Raw genomic sequence first — 17,217 nt, 5'->3', positions numbered from 1 at the left:
TGCCCGGGGTGGCAACATTTTTAGTCCGTGTATTGACGTGTTATTATAATATTATTATTGTGCAATAATTGTCAATGGGCTATGGACGAGCAACGATTTTTTTTTTTAACTCGTCAAGTCGAGTGACCAAAAAAGTTAGAAAAAAAAACATTAATAAAGTTAAGTTGAGTTAAGAGTTACTCGTATTTTTTTCGTTAACTCGTCAAGTTAAAAGTTAGTTTTGAAGAAAAAAAGTAACTTGAATTAGTGTCAAGTTGAAATTTGCTAATTTGCAAAAATAAATAATCCCAGACACATATTATAATACGGTTTATTAGATGGTTTTCTTTACGCTCGGGAAAATTTCTGGAGAAATTTAAAATGATACACTTAAGTGAAAACCTCATTCAAAAATTCGCATTAGTAATTTAGATACTTTTGAAATACAATCCACTCGAAGTCAACACGTTAATCTTGAAAAAAAGTAACTTATTAAGTTAAAAGTTAATTTGAAATAAAAGTAACGAGCTAATAAACTCAATTAAAATTAACTTAACGTTTTAATTTATAACTCGTCAACGCCCAGCCTTGCTGATTGTTTCGAAATATAAATAAAATGTCTATACTATTATAATGTATTTTAATCATCGCCAGACCTGAATGTAACATTATCATACGGCGTAAAAATGTATATACCTATTGTTTTCGTCGATCATTAATCAGAAAATATTATTGCGGTTGTTACGAAAAATATTCAAGTTCGACTATACAATATATATGTGAGGTGGTTTACGTTGGCATCGTTGACAATTAAATCAGAAATTACAATAGTGTGGGTAAAGCGGATTATGAAGAAATTATAACTTTATTTTCAAATCTCCAATCTACTAGAAAGTTATAACTTATAAAATATGTATCTATCTATTATTTTTACCAGAGGCATTATATCCCCCTAACCATGTTCGTCCCGTAACCATTCCTTATTAAAGTTACGCATAATACATGACACACTGATAAGCTAATCGCTATATTCGTATTGAACTTGAAAATTAACTAACCATCGCGTTCAAAATGCCAAATAGTATATAATATACTATTTAGATTATTATAATTAATAAAATTGAGATAAAAAATGCAATGACAATAAATCGTATTATTTTTTTTACAACTTATTTTTTATTTTTATAACTATTCGATTCTTTCAGTAGGTATAATATGAAAAGTACATTTTTTTACAATAAGAAAACGCTTTATTTCAAAATGTGTGGTTTTGCATGTCTAATATCATGAATTCATGATGGTACTTTCGAAAAAAGTCATCAAATTTTCTTTTTAAGAAAAGAATAAAACATTCAGAAAACGTCAAAACTTCAAAATCGTATTTTTAAGCTTAATATACAAAAAAAAAACGAGTTTTTCATTCTTAAAGTTGGTGAAATCAGAAATTATACTTATCCTTTTACTTTTTATTTATATTGTTAACACGTTGATGGACACGCCATGCCATAGCATTCTATGTGTATTGGTCTTGCCGGTGCATGACTGCTATAGCATTTGTTTTTGTAAATGTTGATTTAGGGTTAAAAATTTAGTGATGCTAAAAGGTCAGAAATGTGGTGCTATGCTATAGCAGTTGTGTCCATCAACGTGTTAATAAAGTAATTTAATAAAAAAAAAACCCACTGATGGGTAGTAACATGCAAACTCGCTGACTACAAACGATTATAATTTTGAAACTAAGTCTGACGGACGAATTCTGATTTTACCATTATTGTTCTCAATTCATTAAATTACGTATATATTCGGACAATTTTTTATCGAAAATCGCTTGGGAGCTAAACCACATTTATTCCACAAAATAGTGGCTTGGTATACCTCACATATTTTTAAGAAATAACTTTTTTGGAGGCAAAATATGTTGCGTCGGCGTGCAAAATGTTCAAATACGACCTATTGCGAGTTACATGTACCGAGCGATTCAGTGGTGCACTAATAACATATTATGCACTAAAGTCTAAAAACTTTGAGTATTTTTACACAACAATGTTGTGAAATATATTGCAGTGTACTAAGCATACGATAAAAAATATTATCCAGAAAAAATATTCAAAAGCGTGAAAGTCCTTGGTCTACAGTTATAATACCATATAAGTACCCATATGGTCAATGGTAAATAAACGGTTAACGTGGAATGAAATGGATTACATATTATTATTATCACTGGAAACGGTCACAGCAGTCACACACATGATTATTTCCTTACACACCTTATAAAAATATGCAATTGCAAAATATCTTAAGATAATATAAACAGTTAGTTATATTGTAAAATATTTTGTACCTACCTGTTAACTTACTTTTAGGTATGCGCACCACTGAACTAAAAACATGAAATGAGCATTATGTCAAATATTCTCCTGTACCTATGTAGAATGTGCCTCGAGGGGAGCCACCGGATGCATTCCGATTTGATTTTTCACATTAATATTATGACGACGATAACAATTCTCATAGATAACATAACATTTCATCGTGTTTGGCATGACTCGAAATGCATAATGTATGGCTATACTTTCTATCAAGTATCATATTTTGATGAATACACTCAATCCGTACTGTGCTTAGTTCAGTTGTATGTACCCATAATATAAATTTAAAACTGCAGTAGGTTTTGTTAACGTATTATTAATTATTATATTAAGAAATGTTATCGCATTTTGACTGTGGTTCTTCTCCTATTCATTTTTAATAGGTACCTTATATTATATACTTACGGAAAAATATAGTTGAGAACGGTTTGACTAAAAACCGTATATAGGATTGTCAGTTTGTAGTATTGAATATAATAAGAGGTACCTACAACTTCAGCCACGATAACCGTTAAGTCATCGTCATAATAACTGCCTACAGTTATTTAGTAATTTATAGTACCTTATAAGAGAATGCTACCTACCCATGCAATCGTTGTTTCCACCTTACACGACATAACATGTTAATATATATCTGTGCTTGAGTGTAGGCCTTTATTCGATATGTTGGTTTATCGTAAAATTGCAGATGCTCAAGCGCACTCACCTAAAAGTTTGATAACGAGTCAATTCAATCTAAAATCAAAACCAACAGCACGCTATTGAAACTAGTGAACGCGAACATTTGCCGTGCCGTACGTGTCTAAGACGGAAAAACGGGTATTAAAAAAACACAAATATTCATAAGACTTAAATTAATAATTTATATTTTATTGAAACACATTTGTATTTTTATCAACTAATCAACTACGATATCTGCGAAATAGAAATGTTGTATACGCGTCGTATATGTGATGTAAAACAAACAGCAATTTAGCGTAATGAGTGAGTTTTATGATTTGAGTAATTAAATCTCAGTACCTACAAGAAAGTATTGTATACCCATTGCTATCGTTTCAGGACAAAAAATATAAAACGTATTGGTAGGTAAAATATAATTAATATTCTTTTTTTTGTAAAAATGAAAACAGTAATTTGCAAGCATTATAAGACCGCCCGAAATGGCATCAGAACACACACATTATAGTATATTAGTATATTACTATATTATAGGTATACCTATACATAATATCATCGCATTCGATTACGATGGTCACGGAAAGCTCTCCGGTCACCTCGTCCGGTATAATATAATAGCCGGTACCTGTGGAAACGGCGCGGTGCACGCATACCACATATACCACGTCATATACCGCATACCTACAATATACATTATATACGTACATACCTACGTACACGTCGTAACCATACTCACCGCAGATGATAACGATAAAAATCTTTAGGGACAGAATACAATATTATTATCGTCAGATTCGTCGTTGCAGTATGTCTCGCTGCGAGTGCGTGCCCGTCTCTCCCCCTGCACATATTTTATAATATATGCACACATGATGCTCGCACAAAATATTATACACACATATGATGTAGGTACGCCGCACCGTCGGAAGTCTTGCACAAGCCCGGCATAAAATAACGAATTAGGCAATAGTGCAGCCGGATTTTATTTTCGTTTTTTTTTTTTCGCTTTTTTTGTTCACATCCCGGACACGAACCGGTGTTTGCAGCGTGTGTGTGTGTTTTTCCCTCTGCGTCTGTAACCCCGGGGCGGCGGCGGCGGCCGTTCCGGTTACAAAAGAATTTCGGAACGAGGGTGCCGAGGTTTTTAGGGGGCAAAAACGGGTACGGGGAGACTACCTATATATCTCGCCCTCTCGCTCGGTGCGCGTCTCTCCTATAGTGTACGCGCACACACATATCGCACGCACCTATATATATATATGTGCGCATACGTACACCGGGCGGTGTCGAAAATAACGGATATTCTGCACTTTACGAATTGTGTCACACACACACACACACACACACAAGCACGTGCAGTATTCGTATACAATACTCCGTGCAGCCATCGCATTATTATTATTATTATTATGGTATAGTGTATGGGGATTCAGGTGTGTGAGTGTGAGTGCGGCCCCCGGACACATTGTGCGTAGGGTCATCGAGACGCGGTCTGCGGAGTTTTGCAACTGCCGTCGAGGGATCGCGCGCCAAAATATATATTATGATACGTCGACCAGACTTTGAAAAAAACCTCTCTCTCTCTGTGTGTTTGTATGAAACAATAATCGTTACGATATAATAGGTGTACACAGAGGCGAGTCGGTGGAAATGATTAGCTCGAGTCGAGTTCAGTGAACAGTTGTAGACGTCGTTCAGCAAACAACATCTTGTATGAACCACCTATTTGAGAAACGACGCAAGTCGGTACCTATATATAAAAGGTGATTCGGAGAAAACGAGAAAAAAAACTGTTAATACCTACGCTACCTGCAGTGATACATTGTAGATAAACCGAGAGTTCTAGTGGAAAGAACTCGGGCAGATACACAATTTGAAAAAATAAATAAAAAACTATGTTTTCGCCATGTGCAGGGGTGCGTGTAAAGATTCTGGACTTACGTGTCGTCTCTACGATACACGATTCTCGGTGGTGTAAACGCTTGACTGAATTGCTATAGGTTCTTGATACTTGAGGTCTAATTATTACGACTATAAAATATGAATGGTGCAGGGGAAAGACGGTAGTAGTCCATTTTTTTCGATTTTGATTTTATGGTTTGACTCGATATCAAATATGGAGTAATATCGACAGTTGAAATCGATTCAGTGAAAAAATCTTTCAGTCCATAGTTATTAAATGGAAACGATTAGGTATACTGGTGAAGAAAGATTTTAGTCCATGCGGTTGTGGGGAAAACAGATTGAAGTCCAGTTCCGAAATATATTATTTTATTTTATCTTTTTCCTTTTTATAATATTATTATTTTAATTTTTCAAGTCCAGGACTTGCGTTATATTTTCTCTTCCACACTGGTTATAATTTACAGTGGTGCAAAAGTCTTTGGCAAATGTTCACACACGATCCGTCATATCATGATAACACATTCCACGCATTATCTCAATTTGTGATATTTCGTGACTTGTGTCGTTTCTCAAAACGGTGGTTCATATATTATAATACATTCGACTCGGCGCAACAGCTTATAAAATTGATCATTACCCGGTTTGAAAAAAATTTTTTTTTTAATAATAATTAGTAAGCGAGTCGCACATAAAGAATCTATTTCGCATATCTGCAGCTATGCACAGTATTATTTTGTCAACAGATATGTACTTAACAAAAATATTATTTGGAAACCGCGCGGTGTATAAAACCTGCAAACATTTCAAAAGCATTTTTGATTTTCACTCGACGGATTATTTTTAAATCAACTGAATATAAATCGCATAAGCCAGCTCGATTCAAAAGTCAACTGAATTATAGTGTTGAGTTTAAAAGTTTAAAACAAATATGTGCATAAATCATTTAAACGTGTCGACTATATATTTACTCGTATATGTACATTTGCACGTTATTTTGCGGGTGGATTTTTTGTATATAATATTATGGTAAATAATAATAATAATATGATCGATAGAATAAACCAACTAAAAGAAATGTATATATATATATAGGTGCCTGCGATAACACGAACATTACGAGAATTAAAATATAATACAGAGTTAGAATATTGTATTTAATAATAATATAATATATGGTCTTTGTTTGAAGTTTGAAGTATATAGGTAGCTTAGGTATTCGATTTATTCAAGTATTCAAGTTTAGTATACTTTATCGTGCAATATATTATTATATATATATCTACAACCATGCTTTATAAAGAGTTTCTAATTACTGGGGATTGGATGTCGATGCCCTAAAAATGCATTTATAACATAAGAAACACAAAGACCCAAAATTGTATATGTTATTTTAAGTATTTTTGCTGATTAGGAAGTAAAATTAAATTAAAGTCAATATGGTAATACCTGTACATTTTTAAAAAAGCATTGTAAATATAAAAATGTAAATAATTAACTCATAGTTTTTCTAAAAATTAAGTACCGTAAAACTTGAAAAAATTACCTAAAACCGAAAAAAAGCAATAAATAAAAAAAAAAAATGTTTAATTAAAATAAGTTAAATAGATTCGTGTGTTATTGAAACACGTCATTTTAAGCTCGGAAACATTGTCTTTGATGTTCCAAAAAAATGTGCAAAAGTCATTATCATCCGGGCCCTACTATTATAACTGTATCATAACTGTACCGTTGCTACATATTCGTCAGAAACTTTAACGTTCCAGAAACACGACAAAATATAATACAATATTATTATACCTATTGGTATTACCTACCTAATATACCTATAAATCACGGTATTGGTCCTCTCTCCAAATAATTCTCATATGAGATGTAAAAGTAATAACAGCAGCATAATAATATGTATAGGGAGGCACATAGCAGATTGAATTTCGGAAAAGATCTCTCTGTATCGCGGCTATATGTATATAGTTCACACATTTTTACTTGCAACGGAATTCTACCAAAAACTAATAACGTTCGTATTACCTACCTACCTAAATTCGAAAAATGTATAGAAAACACGTATTCAATATACGAATATATTAAAATAGTCGTGTGTATTATATAAATAGGGAATTTTTTTTCATACTAAAATACCCATTATAAGCCTATAGACGATAATTATTTGTATATTATATTAAACATTGTCGGTACAGTCGCGCGACGTCCTAAAAATGTTTAAATCTGTTATCGGTTTTTTTTTACAAATGTGATAACAGACAAACATGAAAACCGTTTATTAAAATTTAAAGTTCACGCCAATTAGTAAAAAAAAAAAATTTTTAATTAAAATAAGTTAAATAGATTCGCATGTTGTCGAAACGCATTTTAAGTTCGGAAACTTCGTCTATGGTGTTCCAAAAAAATGTGCAAAAATCATTAACATCCGGGCCCTACTATTATAACCAGGGCTAGGATTTATATGCAATAAAAAATTGTAAAATATGCATTTTATACACCAAAATATTCAAAAATATGCATTTAATTTTTTATAAGATAAACACTAAAATACAGTAACAAAAAAAATACATATTTATTAAAATACATCAATGATAAGCTGTTGGTCTTAAAATAAAATGTATAATTCACATCAACAACTACGTGCGTGTTACATGAAATGCAATTTATATCTGACAAAAAACCAAGGTTTACGAAATATACTATAAAAACATTCATTTTTTACATTCTTATAATCGAAATATGCAATAATATTAATTTTATTCTGCAATATATGCGATAATATGCATCAATAATCAGAAGTAGCACAAAAAAAACATGCTGTTGCATATAAATCCTAGTTCTGATTATAACTGTATCATGATACCGTATTGCTACGCATTCGTCAGTAACTTTAACGTTACAAAAACACAACAAAATATAATATGTTGTACATTTATACCTATATGTTAGTATAACCTAATATAACTAAAAAAACATGGTATTTGTTCTCTCTTCAAATAATTATTCTCATATATTGTATAAAAGTAATAACAGCAGCGTAATGATAATATATGTAGGTAGTAAATTACAGCCGGAAAAGATCTTTTCGCTATCGCTATATTATTATGGTTCACACATTTTTTACGGAATTCTACCAAAAACTGACGTTCGTATTGCCTGCCCATATCTACTCGAATTCGATAGATATGTATAGAATACAAATATATTAAAATAGTCGTGTGTATTTATATATAAATACGTTTTTTTTTTTTCATACTAAAATATTATATAAGCCCGTAAACGATAATTATTCGTATATTATATTAATCGTCGTCGGTGCAGTTGTCAAATCTGTTATCGGTTTTTTTTTCCAAACTCGATGCGTACGAAAACGCCGTTGATCAAAATTTAAAGTTCACGCCAATTAGTCGGCACCATCACAGTGTTTCCCGCGGGTCTGTCTGTTTTGATCCGTTCGATCGTCGTGACAATTACGTACACTCTAGTGTAGCGATATCGCCGGTGATGATGCGTATTGTAATATTATTACGGACTGATAATGTCAGAGCAATTATGTTTTGAAAAAAAAAAAAAAATTGACGTTTCAAACGCGATAAACACGCGCGATTCGAACCGAGTCGGATCTCCGACACCGCAGCAGAGCGCATATAAAATGTCATACGGTCAAATTTCATATGTACGTACAATATGACATTATTATGTGGCGTCACTAATCAAATACCAATTTTAATCTCGCGGCGGTGTATATAGTGTCACACTTTAGGCGGTCACATTCTATAATATTATACGCATCGCACGACGATAATAGTAATAAATTGATATATAGATATATGTGTCACAGGCGTCGTGTTTGGCGAGGGATGACTAATAAGACGATTGATTGTATTATATATACGAAGACCAAATGTAAATGTCTGCACCGGCTGAGACGCGACACTGATAATATTATTAAATTGCGCCTCGATGTATAACGATGTGCTATATTATACATTATTATGAATCACAGGGTATTCTTCGAACGTAATGACATTAATAATATAATGAACGAAATTGTTCACACTAAACACGGGACATTGTTCGCGGACTATATTATACAAATGACAGTACCCACATATTATATATTATTCTGTGACCCGGCGGTGACCGACTCGATAATATTGTACGTACGTTGTATATCATTATTTTGTTGTTTCATTATATCATAATAATATGAACAAAAAAAAAAAAAACACGTACCTCCCTATGTGTAGCTAGGACGTTTGTCAATAGGTATACCCGCAGCGCGTGTTGCAGCAGCAGACGCTGCTCACATCAAGTCGCGATTGTGCGTTCGAGTTTTGAAAAGAACTCTTGGGAAAATCGTGATCACAGTCCACTGCTACAGCAGATAACGATCGTTCGATGTGTCGCAACCGAGGAAGCGATATAGTATAATAATAGTATTATATAGGTATATATATTATATTCGAATATGGCAGTGGTTCTCAACCGCCTGTTGAGCCAAAAAAAAAAAATCGTTAATTTATTATTGTATGATATAATAGTACGGTGAAACCTCGATAACTCGAATCGGTTGAGGGCGAAAAAAAATTCGAGCTGTAGAAAAAATTGTGTCTACATATCGAAATGCAGGGCCGAAGATGTTACTTCGAGTTACCGAGGTTTCACTGTATACGAGTATATAGGTATGACATCATTATAGACTTATGACGTGATATCTGGTTAAAACCACAGCTGATAAGTAAAAAAATTATTGCGAATAGATAATATTATATGGTATATAGACTCGTTCTCGATTTAGAGCATATACTTAATATAGGTATAGGTTTATAGTATTATCGTTACGTTTTTTACCGGGTGAAGTCGTGAAAAAAAGGTTGAGAAGTACTGGTGTATACCAGGTATATATAGGTACTAACTGCAATAAATGTGCATCGTGCCTTGTATAATATGCATCTCGAGTTCCTGCTGCAGGTTTCGCCTCACTCGGACTTGTACGAAAAACGTGTCGACGTGCTTTTCGAAACCTACCTGAACAGTGAACACATAATAATATTATAAAATAACAATTATTAACAATATATCAACGACTGTTTAAGACTACAGCGAGATCGGCAGGACAGATATGGTGGTGCTCAGACGATGACCTAAATTTAATAACGTGCAGCGCGCAGAAAATAAAATAAAAATTTAAAAAAAAAATCAAATTAAATTTTAATTCAGAAGAAATTCACAAAAGTTCGGTGGTCATCACTCATCAGGGGCGATAATAACAAAGTCTGGTTTTCCCTGGAAGAAATTAAATTTTCTTGAAAAAAGTGAAAGTTTGAACAGGAAGAGAATAGTGAAAATGGTGGATTCAATTATAAATGGTCGCAGAATTGAAAAAGTGATCAGGTATAGGAAAGATGATTAAAATTTATATACCTAACCTAACCTACTGATGTAGTATAATAGTCACTGATGTCGAAAAGCTAAGTTACAATTATGCTGCATATTCAATATTGTGTTACCATTGTCTTGTTTGTTCTGTATATAGGTACATTTTTTCAAAGCATTGTACATGTATTTTTTAAACACAATTTAAATCGTTCATGATGTAAAAAGGTAGGCGTGCACTGCATAATTGATAATACTATTGATAACATACATATAGTTTTTTAGGTTATCGCCAAGTGTAAAAAATAACATGTAATATAATCTGCAGTCGTATGAAATTTCTTGTAAAATAATAAATCCTAAAAAAGGTTAGACATGTGTAAACTGTTATTGTTGGGACGTATTATTAATTGTGAAATTGAACGCGAATGATCTAATAATTATAAACAAAACGTGTAACAGTCAACAATGTTAATGATTGTTTGAGACTAGGTATATAGGTAATGGGTACAGCAAGATCTAGACAGATTATGGTAGTGCTCAGACAACGTGCTGCATTTTATGGTGCAGACAAATGTATATATATGCAAATATCATATTTTATCGCAAACGTTTACCCGTTCTATACCGCTATATAGGTATATATAATCTAACTATGTGAAATGTGGTAAACGAGGTTAGAGATCTTGGTATAGGTGCGCATTTATAGTCCCCGACTCGAGTTTTAAACGGCATATTATAGACATATTTATTGCATCGCGTTTTCAATTTTTTTTTTTTTGTAAAAATTACAGACCGGGTTTATTTTTTATTCATACGTAGGCAACGTTAACGAATATTTTCGAAAAATCGATATTTTTTCCATTTTTTAGATGGATATTTTCCATTTTGGGACTGGCAATGTAATTTATTATTGTATTAATATTGATATGGTTATAAAATGTATTACTAAAAATTAGTGATTAAGTATCTACCTACTTAACTTGTAAAAATGTATACAAGATAATAACCACACACAAAGTCTTAACGAATAGTTTATTAGGTTTGCAATATTCATTGATTTTTTTTTTTATACATACTTAAATACAATATTTACGCTCCCTTTTCCATAATTTTTCTACATTTATTGTTTTTAAACTAACATAATAATAATTATATGTTTGCATTGTTTTTTTTTTAATGTCCACCGGAACGCAATTATTTACCTGTTCCGATTTTATTAAACGTAAAAATGTGTCGATGTTTCAGTTGTACTTGTCTTAGAGTTTTTTATTTTTCTCGGTGCGTTTTGTGCTATATAGAGTTTGGTTTAGAACCGTTGACCTATTATTAGGGCCAGCTGCACCGTCTACGGTTAAACTTCGATTAAGCTTAATCAGCTGATAACAGATATTTAACCGGACAAATTCGGCCGATTAAACTCCGGTTAACTTTAATCAGAGACGGTGCAACCGGCCCTTACTGGTTTAATCGATAAAAATGACAAATTCCGAAGAAATTTAATGATTATTGACTTTAAATTAAACATATATTACGTGGACTCCAGTAAACCTGAATTGCTTATTGTATTTAAAATCAATTTGGAATATTCCCAGGTGATTATAATATAATAGTTACAGTACAGACATGGACATCTTATGGCAAAGGAAGATCCACCCTTTCGGCAAAATGCAATACAAACAACAACTACATCAAGAACGCATCATATAGGTACTGCCCAAACGAAACCAGAAATTAATTTAACATTCTGAACAATTTATAAACCAAAGCCATTGGTTCATTTTTAGACCCCCTCAACATACAATTTATCATCTTAAAAAAATTAAAATATACCTATACAGTGTTATATAATATACAGGGTCGTGTAACACATATAACTGACTTTTGGGATAACTTTTGTTCTAATCAATATTTAAAAAAAAATTTTATACATACATATATTATAGTAACTTACGCTGCACATAACTTATACAAAAAATTGTTTTTATTTTTTATCACCGAAAATAAAACTTTAAAATTTGATTCAAATTATTTTGGATATACTCAAAATAGCCAATTTGTGAATCCGACTATAAGAACAATGTTGATAGTAAAAACATTTATTTAAATCAAGTAGTTTATTTTTTAGAATTTTTTTAAATATCAATATTTTTTTGATTAAATGAACTTGGAACGTCATAATTTTTTCAAAATATAATTTTTGAGAATTTTCAGACATGAGTATATTTCTCGAGTTATTTACCAACCATATAATTATAACAATTTTTGTCATACGTTTAAGTAGCATGGTTTTTTTTTTTTTCAAGTCTTTCTGTTACACCTTGTATAATGTAAAAATGTATACTATTAACGTAAGCTAAAATACCCTTTGTAGTCGATGCTAAAACGAAAAGAAAAACATATACCTATATATATATGTACCGGATACTATATATTATATATATATTAAGATCGCGCGTGTTGTAATCCATATAATTTGTACACAAGTGCGTTTTCGACGCAAACACTATAACACTCGAAATATACGCCGTAGGCATATAAAAAAAATTGCTTATATTATACCAGCTATATACATATATATATATATATTACGCACTATTATATTATATTGTACCTACGCGAAATCATAATGCTCATATTATATATATAATACGCGTCCTACCTGCAATAGCTAAATTGAATAGTACAACTATACTATTATACGTTTCGCAATATATAATATTATATTATATATTATAATAGGTACACGCACCTATATGGTGTATAGCGTAATAATATAATCTGATATATATATACATAGGCATTTGCGTATTATATTGTGCAGTGCAGGCGGTGGTTGGGGTGCAGGTCACCCCATATTATAATATAATAATAATAGGTACATACGAGCGAATACAATATCACAACTGTCCAATATAATATATAGGTACCATGGTCGTAACGCGGATTTTGCGATTCTTGCACGCGGAGACTTCATTACGAAAAAAAATTCTGCGGGCGTGAAATAATTAACACCTTTACCTGTGTGCAGTATAATATATCTCATGACTTAAATTTATTATGTAATGTACATATATATATATATATGAGTAAGCCGGAATAAAGGGGACACGGGACCCATATATTTATACGAATTATTATTTTTTTTTGAAATGCACATAGGTATACGGCGACGAAATCCAAAGAGATTTCGAAAATAAAATGAAAAATGTTTACATATCGCACGAACAGTTACTAAAAAAAAAAAATGTGAGTTGTGTACAACTATATGTAATACAAAGAAATAATATATGCTAATCTATCCTCGTTTAAACAATTTTCGGTTGTCTTTATAGTGTTATCATAATCATTTGGCATTTTACGTGATAAAAAATAAAAAATACCTTAAATAATATTCAACCGTAAGAATAGTAATTATTACATAAATGCTTTGAGTTTGAGTGAGAGTGCAGAGATCGAAGTTCGAGGAGTGTTATGAAAGGGGCCCACTGAGTGCGTCTGTACGCAGAGTGTTCGGCGGCTTAATGGATCTTTAATCCCCGGCTTGAATAGGTGCCCAGGTTAATATATTATAATTTTATACGAAATCGAAACCGTGGTGGGAATAATTTGGTAATCTAAACGATAGCACAAGTGCGTACAAAATATCTATATGGGTACATAAATATGACTGCAGACACGAATCGGATCTCCGCGGCAGCCATAGTTAAAGTCTTTACACGATTCAACTCGACACATAATATAATATAATATTATACAATATGCGTGTAAAAGTCACGCGTGTTAAAAAGAATGATCGATTTACTCCACTCGGTCGTCATAACTACAGGTTGACGTTAAGTACGTATTTTTCTTTCAAACTGAACGTGCGAAAACAAAAAAAAATGTATATCAATATTAGAGAAATGATTTACCTGCAGAACGAATAACAGCAGAAGGGCATACCTCGTAGGCCATCGCTCGATGGAACTTGCCTATATATATTGGTATAGAAGTTATTAGGTGCGTTTAGCAACCGCGGTAATGCGTTATTGGTAAAGAAATAATTCGAAATAAATACGCTCAGCCGAGATTGTTATTTTCTATACCGACCAACAAGTAGGCGTATTATAATAATATATATCTGCGCGGTATTTTGATCCATAATGAAATCCAAAAATGGCGCATCATTTTGATTGTTTAACATTCGCCTCTTCTAAACAACAGTCTATTATATTAAACAATAAAGTACGTCATAATATTATTCGCGTGAATAATATATTCCCTTTATTTTTTTTTTCTCAACGTAAAGGTAAGTACCGTTATAGTGATTGTATATCAATACAAAATATTATATTTTAAATCTATAGGGATGCATATTTCTATGTTAACGAAAAAATCAACTCGACTCTACAATTATTTAACTAATTATATCACTGGTTGAGTTATGGAATTGACTTTTATAATGAAGTCACTCGCGGGTTATATAAATCAGTCGAGAATATTATATTAATTACGTTTTTAACCAACATCGACTTAAACGTTTTATCTAGCGCCGATGCCCTGCAGACTTGGTTATATCATAATATTTTATGTATATTATAATATATAGCAGTGAAATGTCACTGCCATGGCGTTATCGTATGAGTATATATATAGAACGCGATTATAATAATATATATATATACAACACATCTATATTTAGGCACAACTTATATTATTTTACGTCACAGCTGCTGCAACTATATTTTAATAGTCGTTGATTATAATAATAATATTATATCATGTGCTGCAAGTCGGTAAAAATTTAAATGATCAATCTAATAATATTAGGTTGGAATAACGCCATATTATGTCCATATCATGCCTGTATATGTAGTGCCTATACTGCCTATATTATAGTTACACTGTGTCGTAAGTTACGACTCGTAACTATATATTTAATAAAGTTCAACACTGTATATAACGTGTATAATTTCCACAAAAAAATATCCGCTTAAAAGCATAAGTATATTGGAGAGTGTGCCGTAGTGATTCGAGTTCTACAGGGTAATGTAATTATATTTTTAAGTAATTTCGATGGTAATTCGACTATGGGTTTATTTTGTCGTTTGTAACATATTTATACATATAGTTCAAGTATTTAACGGTATTCCGCGGTAAAATTACTAAATTAGACACTTATTCGTTACTTTATTATTTTGTAATATCTATACATTTTAAGAATCAATTGGTAATATTTTATATGCAAGTACCTAGTTTGAAGTATAATTTTCATGTACCTATGTATAGGTACCGAAGTAGGTTATGTAATATATGGTTTTCTGACAATAACATAATTATTATTAGCAATAGCTATTCGTCAAAAAAAGTTTAATTTTAATTGGTGCTCAATAATTGTAATATAAAATAAAACGTGTTGAACTAATTAATTATATCGTCGTTTTTGGTTCTTAAACAAATATATAATTTTATCTATACTTTCATATTATTGTAGATTGCGGCATCGTTGCATTGATGTATTGACAACGCGTAATTACTAGATAAGCTCTAGCGTAGATATTTTTAAAAATATATAAAATCACCAACGAGTGGTAGGTATAATACGTAACTCGGCCGAACAAATAAAAAGATAGCGACTCGAGAACAATTTAATTACAATTTTTTTGAAAGGTAATCGTCGTGATGTACCTACTTACGATTACCCAATAAATTTAACTATTTCAAACGGCACTGCGTCTGCGACGTTTTCCAAACACAGTACTGCAGTACGCTAAGCGAAAACAGGATAACTCCATTTTTCGTAAAAATGATTTTTGTGGTAAATTAGTGGTCTTACGCCGATTTTTAATGTAAAAATAGCGTATTTCCTATTAAAACCCGTCTAAAAAATGAAACTTTAAAGAAGAAAATATGCGGCACCTAAATCCAAATACCGAGAAAAAATTCGGTATATCGCGTGAAAAATAATGGAGTTGCGGTAACTATTTTGCTCACGTTATTTGCTGTCTCTCGATGACAGTCGTGTCGGACGGAGATACCCTTTTTTCGGTTAGCACGGCAGTAATCAGGTATATAGTACCTGCAGTGGCGGCGTGAACATTTTTCATTCATGAGACAAAAACAATTTTGGGAATCACCCACCCCCAAAATTGTCGCATAATACTTTCGAGTACTAAACTTTCAACACAGTTCGTTTGTCACGAATTCATGATAAAGTGGGCTAGATAGAGTATATATCCTACTCGGTTCAGATATTTTCGTACGAAACATACTTTTCTGAAATAAATAATAATAAGTTAACTTTAGTCTAACTCTCGCCGCGAGGCGTTGTACCCGGGTCACTGTACAGTGCGCATTATAACCACCTATATATATTAATACTGCACCGCTGGTCTAATCGCGGTCTACGGTCGCAGTACGCGTATGCGCGGTATGCTGCGCACCGTATATTTATAAACCGCGGTACGTGACACCGTAACCGTATTTGTTTCATTTGGGGGGCGACGCCGGACGGTTTATTAATATTCGGGTGCAGCAGCTGCCGTCGGGGCCAAAGCGGTAGAGGCCAAAGCGAACGGCGAAAAATCTGTCGCACAGGTCGCGGGGAAAAACGACAGATAATGATAATAATAATCAGAGCAGCGATGCGCCGCGCGCGTATTATAGTACGACAATGTATTATAGTTATACCGGCCCGGTGTGTCTACCTATGATGCGACGGTATTATAGTCGCACCGGTTTCGGCGAGCCGATCCTCAGCGCGCGCGCGCGCGCACCGGAACCGGATCGGAAGGGGGACAGCCGCCGGACCGGGAGGGTGAACCCCGCACCGCGCCCATTGGTCCGCGCCATGCACGCCGGCCGGATTGGTCGCGGCGGCCAGCACGTGCGGTCGCGGGCGATACCTATGCGCGTACGGCGG

This window comes from Acyrthosiphon pisum, chromosome X (genome assembly GCF_005508785.2).
Source record: "Acyrthosiphon pisum isolate AL4f chromosome X, pea_aphid_22Mar2018_4r6ur, whole genome shotgun sequence".
In the NCBI taxonomy this organism is placed as follows: Eukaryota; Metazoa; Arthropoda; class Insecta; order Hemiptera; family Aphididae; genus Acyrthosiphon; species Acyrthosiphon pisum.
This window is presented reverse-complemented; position numbering follows the sequence as displayed.